This window comes from Lichenostomus cassidix, chromosome Z, assembly GCF_008360975.1.
Source record: "Lichenostomus cassidix isolate B80296 chromosome Z, HeHo_3.0, whole genome shotgun sequence".
In the NCBI taxonomy this organism is placed as follows: Eukaryota; Metazoa; Chordata; class Aves; order Passeriformes; family Meliphagidae; genus Lichenostomus; species Lichenostomus cassidix.
In genome coordinates, this window is record NC_139511.1 from 35146558 (window position 1) to 35159688 (window position 13131).

At 32.2% G+C, this 13131-nt stretch overlaps 1 protein-coding gene across 1 annotated transcript in view; it reads left to right on the forward strand.

The window, feature by feature from the left end:
• CNTNAP4 (contactin associated protein family member 4) overlaps positions 1 to 13131 on the forward strand; it is a 204814-nt gene that overhangs the window by 44218 nt on the left and 147465 nt on the right. The window lies entirely within an intron of this gene.

Genomic DNA, 13131 nt, shown 5'->3' on the forward strand with positions numbered 1-13131 from the left:
CATGAATGACAGTGTAGCCTCAGCTCAAGGAAGTTATGAAGCTCAGCTTCCCACCCTATGGTAAGCAGTCTGACAACATGAGCACTCAGTGGCTGGAGCTGCTCTGTGGACTCTTTGGAGAGGGAGCATCTATGGTATGATACTGACTTCTGTTTAATTATTAATGATGAGGAATCTGAGGAATAAGCTAATTCAAAGGGGCAGTCCTAGGAAACGTCACTGAAATATTGTGTCTTAGGTCAAAATTTAGTATTAATAATTCAGGATTAATACATTGAGAACAGTGGTGGTTATTTAGAGACATTCAAATGCATCCAATTCCCCTCATATAGTCAATTGTTATTATTTACATTAATTTATGTAATTGAGAAGTATATAAAATAAATCTTAAGAATATTTTGTGATGCCAAAAGCATTTCTGTCATTGAATCTTCATGATTTACTGGAACATTTGCTATGTCTGATAGATAGAAACACTGTATAGAAGAAGGAATATTCTAATCTATTTCATTAACCTAGTGTATACATTTGATAAGCATGAGCTTCTGTTTTGAATGAAGCTGTGATATCAATGGAAATTATTCATCCTGGAAGGACTTCTCTTAATTTGAGGTAATATATGCTCTTAAAAAATCCATATATAATAATCAAAGTTAGCGTCTTCATATTGGTCTTCCCTAAAAAGAAATGTTTAAAAGCTTTTTGCATTTGGCTCTCTTCATGTGCTATGAAGTCGTTTGTGCCATGTTAGAATGATTTTTTAGATTCCTAATTTACTTTGCTTTGTCCTGTAGTGTATGCACACATTAGAAATGCTTATAACCTTATGTCTGGTATCATTTGAACTCATGTAGACACAAAACAGCAGGTTGCCTAATTAGAACATTGTGACCATCTACCTTCTCATTCTGTGTACCTCAGGTTCATGGTATTCAACAGAGCACAGATTTAAATGTCTTATTCATTTCTCATGTTCAAATATATTGTTTGTTTAATAATATGACCAGGTTGTTTGGCTAGATACGTTTTGGTTCATTCAGACATAATTTTATAGAACTGTATAGATGATGTGAGATGAAAATTTCTTCAGTCTTCAGTCAATTAATCTTAAATTAGTTTTAACTTATATTTTATTCATTATTTTTCAGTGAGAGTAGAGACTCAGTACTTGCTGTGGAGCTACAAAACATTTTCTACCCTGAATTTGTATATAACCTTTTTCTGTGAATTTTCCAGGCAAAAGCTGACTAAACTTTTAGGCATATATATGTGAAAGTTTTATTTGGATGGAACAAAGCTAGACATTATACATACATAGTTATAAACAAAAACTTTTAGCCACACAAGAAATTACTACCAAACTATATACACTGGAAAAAAAATCTGTTATTAGAAAAATATGACTTACATTGCTGTGTTGTCAGTGATCTTATGGAAGCAATGAACACACCATTTCAGTTTTAAAAGAAATTGTGTGACAACTGAAAGTGAGTTTGTCTTTAATACAGATAATTCTTTACTTTGAATAAAAGCAAATATTTTTTTCAGTCAAAGTCAGAGGTTAGAAGTGATTATGACCTAACATTCATTTAGGACAAGCAGATTGTGGTCCTAAAACTATAATATGCTTCATTCTTAAAACGCCAAAATTAGGCAAAATTGAATGCATTCTAGACAGGAAAAAGTTGAACATTTTTACACAGATTATGCAGGAGTCAAAATTATGTCATTCATCACTAGGGAAATAAACTAAATATATGTATACACCTACGCTGTTTTAGTTGGCAATGGAGAGTTAGAAAATAGCACGACATTTTTTAGAAATGTGGGAAGTTGCTTTTGAAATAGTTCTTTAACCATGTAGCTTTGTTTTTACTAAATGGAAAATATTAGGGAAAAGTTAAAGGGATTGAGGAGAGAACACTGTAGCCTAAAAAATAAAAGTACGATATGTGCTTAACACAGAGACATAGTAAAAATGATAACAGCAGAGAAAGATTAATAAAACAGCTAACTAATAATAAGTTTCAGCTCTCTCTCTCTGTATAGAAAAAAGATAATGTGGTTGACCTCCATGGTAACAAAAAGAGTCCATTAGCAATGAGGGAAAGTGACAACATCCAGGAATAACTCATTAAATGTTCTTCAGACTTTTAATTATTAGTTCTTTTAATTATTAGTAGTTCTTTGCTTTACTAAAGTTTTCAGATATTCAATACTCAAGCACAGCTAATGAATATTCTTGCTAACTGCTAAAGTAGTTACTCTGACATCAGCTTTGCTTGCAATAATGGAAAAGTAGATAGTAAAATCAAGTAACAAGAGCTAAGTAAAAAAAGGCCTAAAAAACAAGAGCAGTTAAATATTTTTAATGGAAAAATAAATTTTATAGCCCCCTGATTTAATTATTTGATTTTAGTACACATAAAATGCAGGGATTTTTTATAAATAGGGTTTGACTTTTAGGCCAATATTGTATGAATTTTTAATTTTAAATTATAGCTCTGTATCAATGCAATCCCATTCAAATGTATTAAGATCTAGCTGGTTGCTAGATCTTATGCATTTATCATTACTTTGTAAAGCTGCATTTATAAAGGTGCATTTATAAAAATGCATTTACTGTTACTTTATAAAGGTGTTTTCACAGAATTTCAAAGAAAAGTCTGAGGCCAACGTTGTTCAATACTTTCGTTGATTATATAGAAGTAGGCAGAAATCATTTATGGTTAAATATATAACGACATGAAGATTGGTGAAATAGTGAATAATCATGGCTAAGCAATTATGCAGATGTATGGTAATCAATATACCTAGTGAAATAAACACTTTAACAGGGTGAGTTATAGCATATTTAGAGGAAGTAGCAGAGGTCATACATAACAAGTAAGAATGGTATTCTACAAAGCTGTGACTGAGATTAACCTGGGAGTTGAACTAAATTTGCAATGCCCAATTCACATTTCCCCTAAAAAAAAAAAAAAAAAGCTTGTGCAAAGCTTGTGCATAAGCAAACAGAAGAGAGAAGTTCTCACTGTCCATATAGCTTTATACTTTACCACTGAACTGTGTTGTAAAATTCGGGACCCTGAAAAACTGGTTGAAATTCTAGGCTGTTTTTCTATACCAGTGGCAAGAGGTGACACAAAAAATGTTCAGGGGATGTGCTCCTTTTTTACATCTCTGTCCACATGAAAGTAAATGAAACAAAAGGAAAAAATAAAAAAGATAAAGTACACTTATTTATAGGGTGAAATGAGGTATCCCAAATGAAGTGGAAAAGCAGATGACATTCAGAGCACACCTGCCAGAGATAGTGATAGGAATTTCAAGTACCAATACCTAACCTGAACCATCAATGATGTGCTTCCATCCACTCATTGCCAATAATTTGCATGATGAGCAATCAGTTGATGTCTGGGGCTACAGAGGGTTTGCTCTATCTGCAAATTCTTGATGTATTTCCTCCCAGCCATGATCTGTGAAGGAGCCCTTTACCACACAGAGAGAAGGTTGCGTCATCGTTGAGCTCAGCTTCTTCTGGTTTCGTCTGCAGTGGGATGTCAGTCTGGTTGTACACACACTCTGATTCACCATTCCAATCCCATTGGAAGAGATACATTAATTGCACCATGAATCATTTTGCTATCAGCCTTTATACCTAAGAATGCAGGCCTTCTTTTGAATTAATTAACTTTTTTGCAACCTTACAGGAACAAAATTCAAAAGACAGTTGTTCTACAAGAGTGAACATACCATTGGAAGATCCTTAATATTTAGACAACTAAATAATCTGGATAAGGATTTGGCTGTGATTTTCTTGCCCCATATTCACACACAATTAATTGATCAAAATATGACAGAAGAAAATTGAATATAGAAGTTGTTAAGTAGCCAAAAATACTGGCTTACAGCTTTCTCTTTCCCTGAAGTAGGAAGAAACCCATGTATTTTAATTATGCTGTCAGCTTACCCTGCCAGTTTTTCAAAAGCAGCCTGAAAATTTGCATTAACAGCTACCAGATCCAATTTTTTTCCCCCTCTGTTGTAAATATGGAACTTCTTTGTCTTTTTCATTAACCTTTACCCTACCATTGCACTGAATATCATAATGCTTTATTGCATTTTTTTTGTTCCAAAGAATATTTGATAGATATTTTATTCAAAATGGTACTTTAAACGCCACATTTATTTTTATTTTATAAACCAGTAGTGTTTAATCTCTTTTTGAGAACTTGCACTAAGTAGGTCAAAATGGATAACTGAACTCTGCCAATCAGTAGTTAAAGAAAACATCAAGTCAACAGTTAAAGATAAAAAGGTCTATTTTCAGCAATTTTTTAAGAAGCAGCTTAACCTTCATAATGTAATGCTAACAATTAAAATTAAAAAGGCAGACAAATTAAAAAAAAACTTAATTGAAACTAGGATTGTATGTCACCAAAGGATAATTACGAAGAGCTCACTCCCTCCTTTTCAGTAGCACGCAAATAAAATTCATTAAAGCTGATATTTTGCTTTAATACAAGGAATAAGAAAAAGAAAGCAGAGCAAAAAAGATTATTCTGATTGTAATCATTATGTTTTTATAAATTTATAGCAAATCTAAGTTGAACCACCTAACATAATGACATAGTTTTTGACTTACCTGCCTTTAATATATGTATGTACATTAGGAAAGAGGCAAAAGTAACAATCTAAATATTTTATTTTTGAACAAAAACAAAAAGCACTGCTACAGTGATTTCTGCATAAAAGACCAAATTATGTGTACTGCTGTATTGCCAGTGAAAGTCTAGTACTATTCAGTTTCTGAGGAAGAAATCAGTTTTCATTTGATTTTTTGTTGTTTTTTTTTCCTGTAGCTACTGCAATAATTAAGGCTTTCAGTGAGAACATTACCATGGATGTCTCAGCATATTAATTATTAAATTGGTTTTAATACCATTGTACAGCTTCACTTTTTTCTGTCTAAAATGTTTTTAATGCTTATATTAAACACCTTAAATAAATTATATGGCCACACAGGAAAATTGCATATGGCATTGCACATGCATGTGTTGCATATACACAATTATAAGAAATTCTCAAGAGTACACCAGCTTCATTAAAGGTAGAATTTGAAACAGTATTATTGCATTAATGTCTAAATTTGAATTTATGCTGCTTTTCCTTTCCTTTATCTTCTTTTCATATGTTTATATGATGTGATTCTGGTATTGAAAAGGGTGTGGGCATGAGAAAAAAAGTGAGAAAGAAAGGAATAAAGAGAAAAAGAGAAAGAAAAAAATAATTACTCTTAAGCAGAGTGAGTAAATAGGATCAAAGTTTCACTAATATTTTAAATATATACAGCCCATTGTGTTTTCATGAACATTTATGAGGAGTTATGAATATTTGTACAGTTATTTCAAGAAACCTAATTCCAGCCTTGTCATCAAAATTCATTCAAGCATAACAAAGCATAACAAAAGGTTTCAACCAGCTATTTCATGTGCTTCATCACTGGAATAGCAAAATCCATGGTGAAATGCACAGAAAAAGTAAGGAAATGGTAATAGGGTACTTTTTTGTTGAAATTGTTTGGGGCGTTTTTCTACCTGAAATACAACTATGGGGATAGAAAAGATGAGAACAATCTTTTTGCAAAAACTTGTGTTGAACTACAGTATTTAAATACTCTTACAAGCAACCTTGAAAAGGCTCAAGAGCAAGATGAAATAAAAAATTACTTCAAAAATAAAGTTTGGTACAGCCCATGTCTACCATGCTTTTTCTAAAAGTTAGTACAATAAAAAATAGAAGTCTGGATATAGCCATTTTGTTATTCTGGCTTTAGGTAGTTTTAAGTAACATAGTTTTGAAATTGTAGATAAAGGCTGAACTTTTTCCAAAATTAGAGTCATTACAATTTCTTTTAGAGAGTCAAAGTAGAATTCAACTCCCAGGACCGCTTTGCAATAATAAATAATTTAGGATCATGCCTCCTTTAATACTTTGAGGGAAAAATAGATTGTAATTGATAATGCATCTGATTTTCTTCAATTTTTTCCTGTCCCTTTGAGGCAAGTGTAAAGGGGCTTACTATTTTTTTTTTTCTGAAAAATCAAAAGCACTAAAAAATGCTCACCATTTGCCAGATGGGACAAAACTAGATTTTTGAAAATTTCCTAAATTTAAAAAAGTACAAAAGTTTCCATGTCAGGTAATAATGACTTATTTCAGCTGTAGTGCAAAATAAGTTTGAGTGTCATATATTCAAATTTTTAGAGAATTATGAAATTTTCAATTCTAAAGGAAAATCATACATAAAAATATGAAACATTCTTCTGACACACATCTGCGTAGTGTTCTTAAACTTATGCAAAGGATCTGTCTCTTGACATATCATTTATAATAGTTTTTCCTTAACTTCTTAGGGGTCAACTTTCTCTTTTGTCATCCTGCTCATGCTGTGATGTTGGTGCCATGCTAGGTTGGCTGAATGGAGGCTCAGGATTCCTAGGATAAATTAATCTGAAAGTACATCAGACACACTTGAAACATGTCTTTAGAAAGTATCAGACTCATCATATTTAGTTGACTAATATATAAAGTAAAACATTCTGGTGAAAAGTGACTTTGATTTTCTCTGGCTCATCTTTTGGGTCTCTATCCATCAGTGGGATTTTATTTTTTTTAAATTTTAAATAAAATCCAATATAAAATTGTAGAGTAATAAAGAATAAGTGACATGCACAGATCTATTAAATAATGGTATTATGCACACAAACTGCATTTTTGCTTACATAATGGCATTTTCATTAACTTTTTTAAATTTTCTGTCACAAACTTACTCTCACTCTGGACTTTTGAAGTGAAATTTACTGTGAATTTCCATTACTTAGCTGTTTTGAATAAACTGCATTGGTTTTGGAACCAGATAACAAACACAAGTCTCTTTCTAGCAGTCTTATATCCCTTGGGTTTTTTTCCAAAACAGAAATAATGTATTTACTAATAGAAAAATTTTCAATTATAACCTGTTGCATATAGAGAGTTAGACAGAGAAATGAAAATTAGTGTAAAATAAACCCAATGTATACTTGTTGCTCTATTTTCAACAGATTTTTCAGTGAACAATGAATTCTATCCATAGTTTTTCAATAAATTTTGCTGTTGCAATACCTTGATTTATAACCAGAGAGATATAATAATAATTTATTAATTCTAATAAATTATTTTGATGCAGATAATTGAAAGAGAATATAACAGAGATTTGAGCTCTACAGAAAAATGTATAATAGCATATAACACACTAACATTCCATGCTGGAATTAATTCCAGTCATTGCTCCCAGTATGAATATCACACAAAAATACAGTGGTCCAACTCTGAACATTTGAGCTTGCAAGAAAACTTTGTGTACTTGACTTCATGATTTTCTTCAATCTCAAGGGATTTGTTTCTGTAACTCCTCCCAATGGCTTAAAGCAGAAGAAAAATACTATGTCAGCAGGACTTTGATGATTAAGTAAATGTGATAATGTACTTTTAGTTTTGGGGTTTTTTTTTGCTTGTTTGTTTGTTTTGTTTTTTTTATTTTGTGGCGTGATTGATAGTGAGGTAGAATGAGCAGAATTGATTTGGATGAAATCAGTAAATATTTTTATAAATATTTTTAAGTCCTTAATGGAAGTACACTGTTTCGGAGATTTTTTTTTGCCTGCCTCTTCATTTATTGTGTCATTATTTATCAAAACTAAGGATTCTGTCATAAATTTATTAACATAATGTTCAGTTCATGTCCTATTGCCATTTAAGAATCAATAGATTATACTACATCTTAAAAATTGTATTTGTGTTATTTGCAGGATCGAAGTTATTTTTATTAGGAATTTTCTACAGTCAAATAATTTATGAACCTGCGGATACTCCAAAAAGCTTACACCTGTGGGTTTTAAAATTTCCTTGAATATGGCATGCCAGGTGCTTTGTATGATTTTGTAGATTTCTTCAGTTTTAAATATTAGGGACCTAAATTACAGTGTCATGAAGATTCTAGAATTTAAATAATTTCTTTAATATTCTTTGTGTTGTTGTGGTCTCCTCCTAGTGTCATACTGGTAATTGTAAATTATAGCTTGTGAACCATGTTAAATGAAACTAAAAGGTCATCAGTAAATTAAGCTGCTCAGCCTTCAGTATCTTGGGGTATAAAAAAATCTTCCTTTATATAGTATATGAATTTATCTGGAATACTAGCACTGCTGCTGTTTTGTTTGTCTTAAGAATAAGAGCATTACATTTTTATTTTTCTGTGGTGAATTGGTTTTGGGGGTGATTGTTTTTGGAGGTGTGTTTGGGTTTTGGGGAGAAGGTTCTCCATTTTCTACAGTCTTTTATTCTACATGTTGATGTGGCTTTCATTGTGTTTGGGAACTGAAATACAGTTGTGCATGAAGATCATCATGACTGTGTGTAGAAAGAAAATGAAGGGTACCCTATTTACATTTATGCAAGTGTCTCAGTTCAGACTTTTTGTAAGAGGTGGTTCAGGTGCTTTATTTTCCAGTGTCTTAACATGGCTGAATTGCAGGTATTCCATGACAGCTATTGCAAAAGCCAAATCTGCAAACACTCTGAGGTCAGAAACTGAGTGTTTGTAGTGAATTTATCATACTTTCCGGCTGAAGTATTCTCAGATCCCTCAGTAGAGAATTAACTTGAGTAGAAGTGGTGCTGTCAGAGATACCTGTGTATCACTTCACACAAAGGTTGCTGTCAGCCTGAAGCATGTGGGGATTGCAGGATGTCCCACACATAGATTATGCCCTCTACCATTTGCATGACAAAATAAAGAGGTCATTGATAAATAGTATGACCTGCAATGGAATAGAAACAAAAACTACATTTTGAAAATCATGGTAGTTCTACATTGTTATGAATATATTACACAAAATCATTGCCACAAGGCTAATTTACCTTGTTTTGGGAGAGAAGATAAGCAAAGAGAAATGTAACCCTAAATAATCCTGTTTGAGGAAGTAGGTTTAAAGGAAAAACCAAAATAAAAATCTAAAGTAAATCCAGATTATGAAATTGTTTCCTACATTATCAAATGTGCCTCAGGACAGGTAACTTACTGCATTCAAAACAGATTATTACTTCTAATACAATATAATAATCTGAAAGTTCAATAGGTATGTTCCAGACTTTTACAGATTCAATATCCAAAACAGAATTTTGAGTCCATTACTCAGGAAATTTAGGAAAAGTGAGAAAAAACCACAAAAAACCAAACAAACAAACCTCAAAAAACCCAAAACCAATGACAACAATGAAACCCCAACAAAACAAAACAGCAACAACAACAACAAAAAAAAACCCCAAAAAAATAAAGCCATGAGAAACTAGATTTCCAGGAAAATAAGAAGTACTTAGTAAAGATCATTTCTCTCTTTGCTAGGCCATTATTTTACTGCAAGGTTCAATTTTTTTTTTAAAATGTACTCTGAACACTGAAAGAATATGTTTTGCTCTAGAGGAGCCAAGAATGATGGGCAATGCAAATTGAGAAATATTATCTCCATTTGATCATAATTTATTTTTTGTTTATAATTGGAAATTGTCTTTTTTAAAATTTCTCAAATGTAACAAAATAGATATATTACTGAATATCCGGTGTGACCAGCAATCTACACATATAGCTAATACAATTTTGCAATGGAGATGGGATTTAAAGTACCTAATTAGTGTCATTGATCAGGCATTGATTTCAAAATACCCGCAGCTGAGATCTCCAGTGTTGCCAGCTGCAAGAGAAACACAAAAGGTGGGAAATTTAACACGGACACAATCCAGAACCCTTTGTGCTTTTAGCATCATTTCAGATGACAAACACTTAATTCCAATAATACTATGAAATTAAATTGAAAATTCTGAATTTTTAAAAAAAGAATGTTAGAATAATTTTAATAATTGCATAAAAATATTAAACAAATGTATAAATAGATTCCATCAAAATCTTTTCAGCATTATATTTACTTTTGTTGTTTTGTGAGTGATGGTTAAAAGTTGTGCTCATTTTTTTTAGACTTAAAGAAGTTGAAGTCTTCCTTTAATATTAGATCCTTGAGCTATAGAAAGATGAATGTCTTTCTGATGGGAAATCAAAAGTCTCTATTGATTCTAAAGCGTAAATTGTCAGAAACACACTGGCAGGAGCTCACTGATAAATCAGTTTTCAGACAGCCTTGATATTTCAACTTCTAACATTTTAAAAGGGATTAAGCTGCCTCATGTTGAAGTGCACCTGGTTTCTAAATATAGAATGAAGGGATGAAGTGGGATCTTCACTTTGGCTGTTGTTGAGAGGGATAATAGGTTTATAACTGGCAAGCAGAACCCTTTGTTTGTGGTTATTGTATGTCTTTAATTCTGAAATAGGATGTCTGCACTTTAAGAGCATTTATAAAATCACTGATGTTTTTAATTAAGCTCAAAAATAAACAAACAAAAAAGAACAGATCACAAAATGTGAACTGTAGCCAAGGATGTATTAATCTTGAATTCAGGAGCCTAAATATTGTAGAAGCCCTTTAAATCAAACAAGATCAGGTTTGGTTTGGAATGAAAAAGAACTGGAAAAATACATATATTTTAAAACATAATTTTGATTTTTCTCATTTTATTCCAGCTCATTTTACACAAAAAGGTTTTTAATAAGATATTCAGCAGACCTTTCTCAGGTCTTTCAATTTATTTTTACAACATTTATATCCAAAGTCTCCATGACATCATGTAAACATGTTTTGATTAATAAAGCATAGGAGTTTAAATAGATATTTTATCTTCATTCATTGTAAGAATTTTGGACAACACATGCAGTGTTGTTTTGTTTAATCATTTTTTATAATATTGTTTTATCTCTTTAGATCTTCAATGCATTCTCACAAAAAAAAATCTTGTTAACTGAATAGCTTTTTGATTTTGTTTTAAATTACAAATGTGTGACTCATTGCATTGCTAAAAAGAGTATTGCATTCTGAAGTGAACGCTAGTTGGCAAAAGAGACACCTCTTCCTTTTCAGAAACTAATTACTCCTGAATGTAGCTGGTACTGGAAAAGATCTTAAATTTCCTTAAAAAGTGATTACTTTACAGTTTTTTCAAGGTACAGCTATTAGAAGTAAACTATTCTGAATTACAAAAATGTAAGTATTCTGACAGTTTTTCAGAGTTTAACACATCCATAGCCATATACATTTGCATTTTGGTAAGAAGCAAATATTCAGCAGAAATAGGAGTAAATGCCTTTGATCATTAACTCTGTGTGCCTCATACATAATCTAAAATGCAATAAGGCGGAACAGATTTTGGTTTTGTTATTGATTTTTAATGATGAATCAGGATTCTTTTATTTTAAGGTAATAGAAGCAATAGCTCAATAGGTTTGTTTTCTGTGCTTTTTGCAGTTACCCTCTAGCACTGTGGCCATATTTAGGTGTAAGTTTTTTTCCATATATTGAAAAATATTTTTTTTTACTTATCCAGACTTCATTCTATACTACCTTTTTCACACCCTCGAATAGAAAATAGAATTTTAAAATACATCTCGTAGGGAAATCAGTGTATAATAAGTAATATCTGCATATACTCACAGGACTAGATTCTAATTTGATGCAGAAGGCCAGCTGTCTGCATTTAGCAAAAAGTCGACCTTGAAATTGGTAAGCTAAGAAGAGTAGTCATGAAAGAGCAGTTCAGGCAAAAATGAAATGACCCATTGAAATCATAGATTTCACAAGTCATTACATTGTTGACTGTGTTTCCTCAAGGGATTGTTTTCCGTTTTGGATAGCTAAGAAGGCTTGATTATTTTCTGCAGCCTGCAGAAATATGGAAAAGCTTTTATCATTTAATCTTTTGCAAAATGCAAGTGCTAGAGACATAAGTATATATACATACCAAAAAAAGAGTAATTTCAACTTATTTCCTGAAAAAAAAAGCAATAGAAAAGAAACAAAAAAACCCACTTCACCTTCTATTTATAACTGCAACAAAGAATATCTTATTCTTGCTGTTGTATGAGTATTTGTCACTTAAAATTAATTATGTCATTATAATTGAGTCCTTTAAGTTGTTGATATGTTTACATGGAAACACAAATTAACATAATCAGACTCTTATGAGTAGAGATGCTAAAGGGCCATATGCATGCATAAGATTCTTCACACTCAAATGAGAAAGCACAAATCACCATGGCTTTGTTTTTATTTCTTAAGAGCATGCGAGATTCTTTTTCCCTCACAAATCCAGAAAAGTTGTCCGTGTTCATCTTTCCCAGAATTCTTATAACCTTGTTTCCAGATTCATCTATGTGACTTGATCCGTGCTTCTCACTGTATTCTCCAAGACAGTATTCTCAGCTAGAGTGGGATTTTGTGAGCCACTCTTAGGCAGCTCTCCCTCAGGTATTCATCATTTTCTGTGACTGGGATTTGCAAGAAAAGCAGGAAAAAATTGGTAAAATTCATCTCAAACTGGGATTTCTGGCACACAAAATTATAACACCAGGAATGGCAGTATGAATACTGCTGTACTGTTTGACCTAGTGCCAGGGTCTGAAGCAGCTGGAGGCTCATCCTGGGAGTGCATACACAATAACAAACAAGAAGAATTTTCTAAATGCCAAAATTTTGCTTGAGAGACGACCATATTCCCAGTACAGTTTCTGGCTGTATTCCATCTGCAGTAGCTCTCAAGTCCTTTCATGTGCCTTTTACACTCATTTCCCTAACCTTTACACAATTTCCAAGATCAGAAGAGACAAAGGCATAATTGTTTTTGTAGCTTTGTGCTTGCTGAGGCAGTTTTGGCTTATGTGGTTACAAATGTCCTTCTGGCCTTTAGTCCAGGTTCCAGGCAGCCTGGGCTCAATTTCACAGTTGAGCTACCAGATATTCAAACCAGATATGAAGGCAATGCTCCTGGCTGACTGTCACAGGTAAGAACTGATCTTACAGATACAGAATATCCCACATAACATGAAAATAGTTACCAGAATACATTTTGCACCTCAAAATCCCTATAGAAATTAGATGTTACCTGCAACTGATTAATTTGGTACCAATTTGGTACTGATTTGGT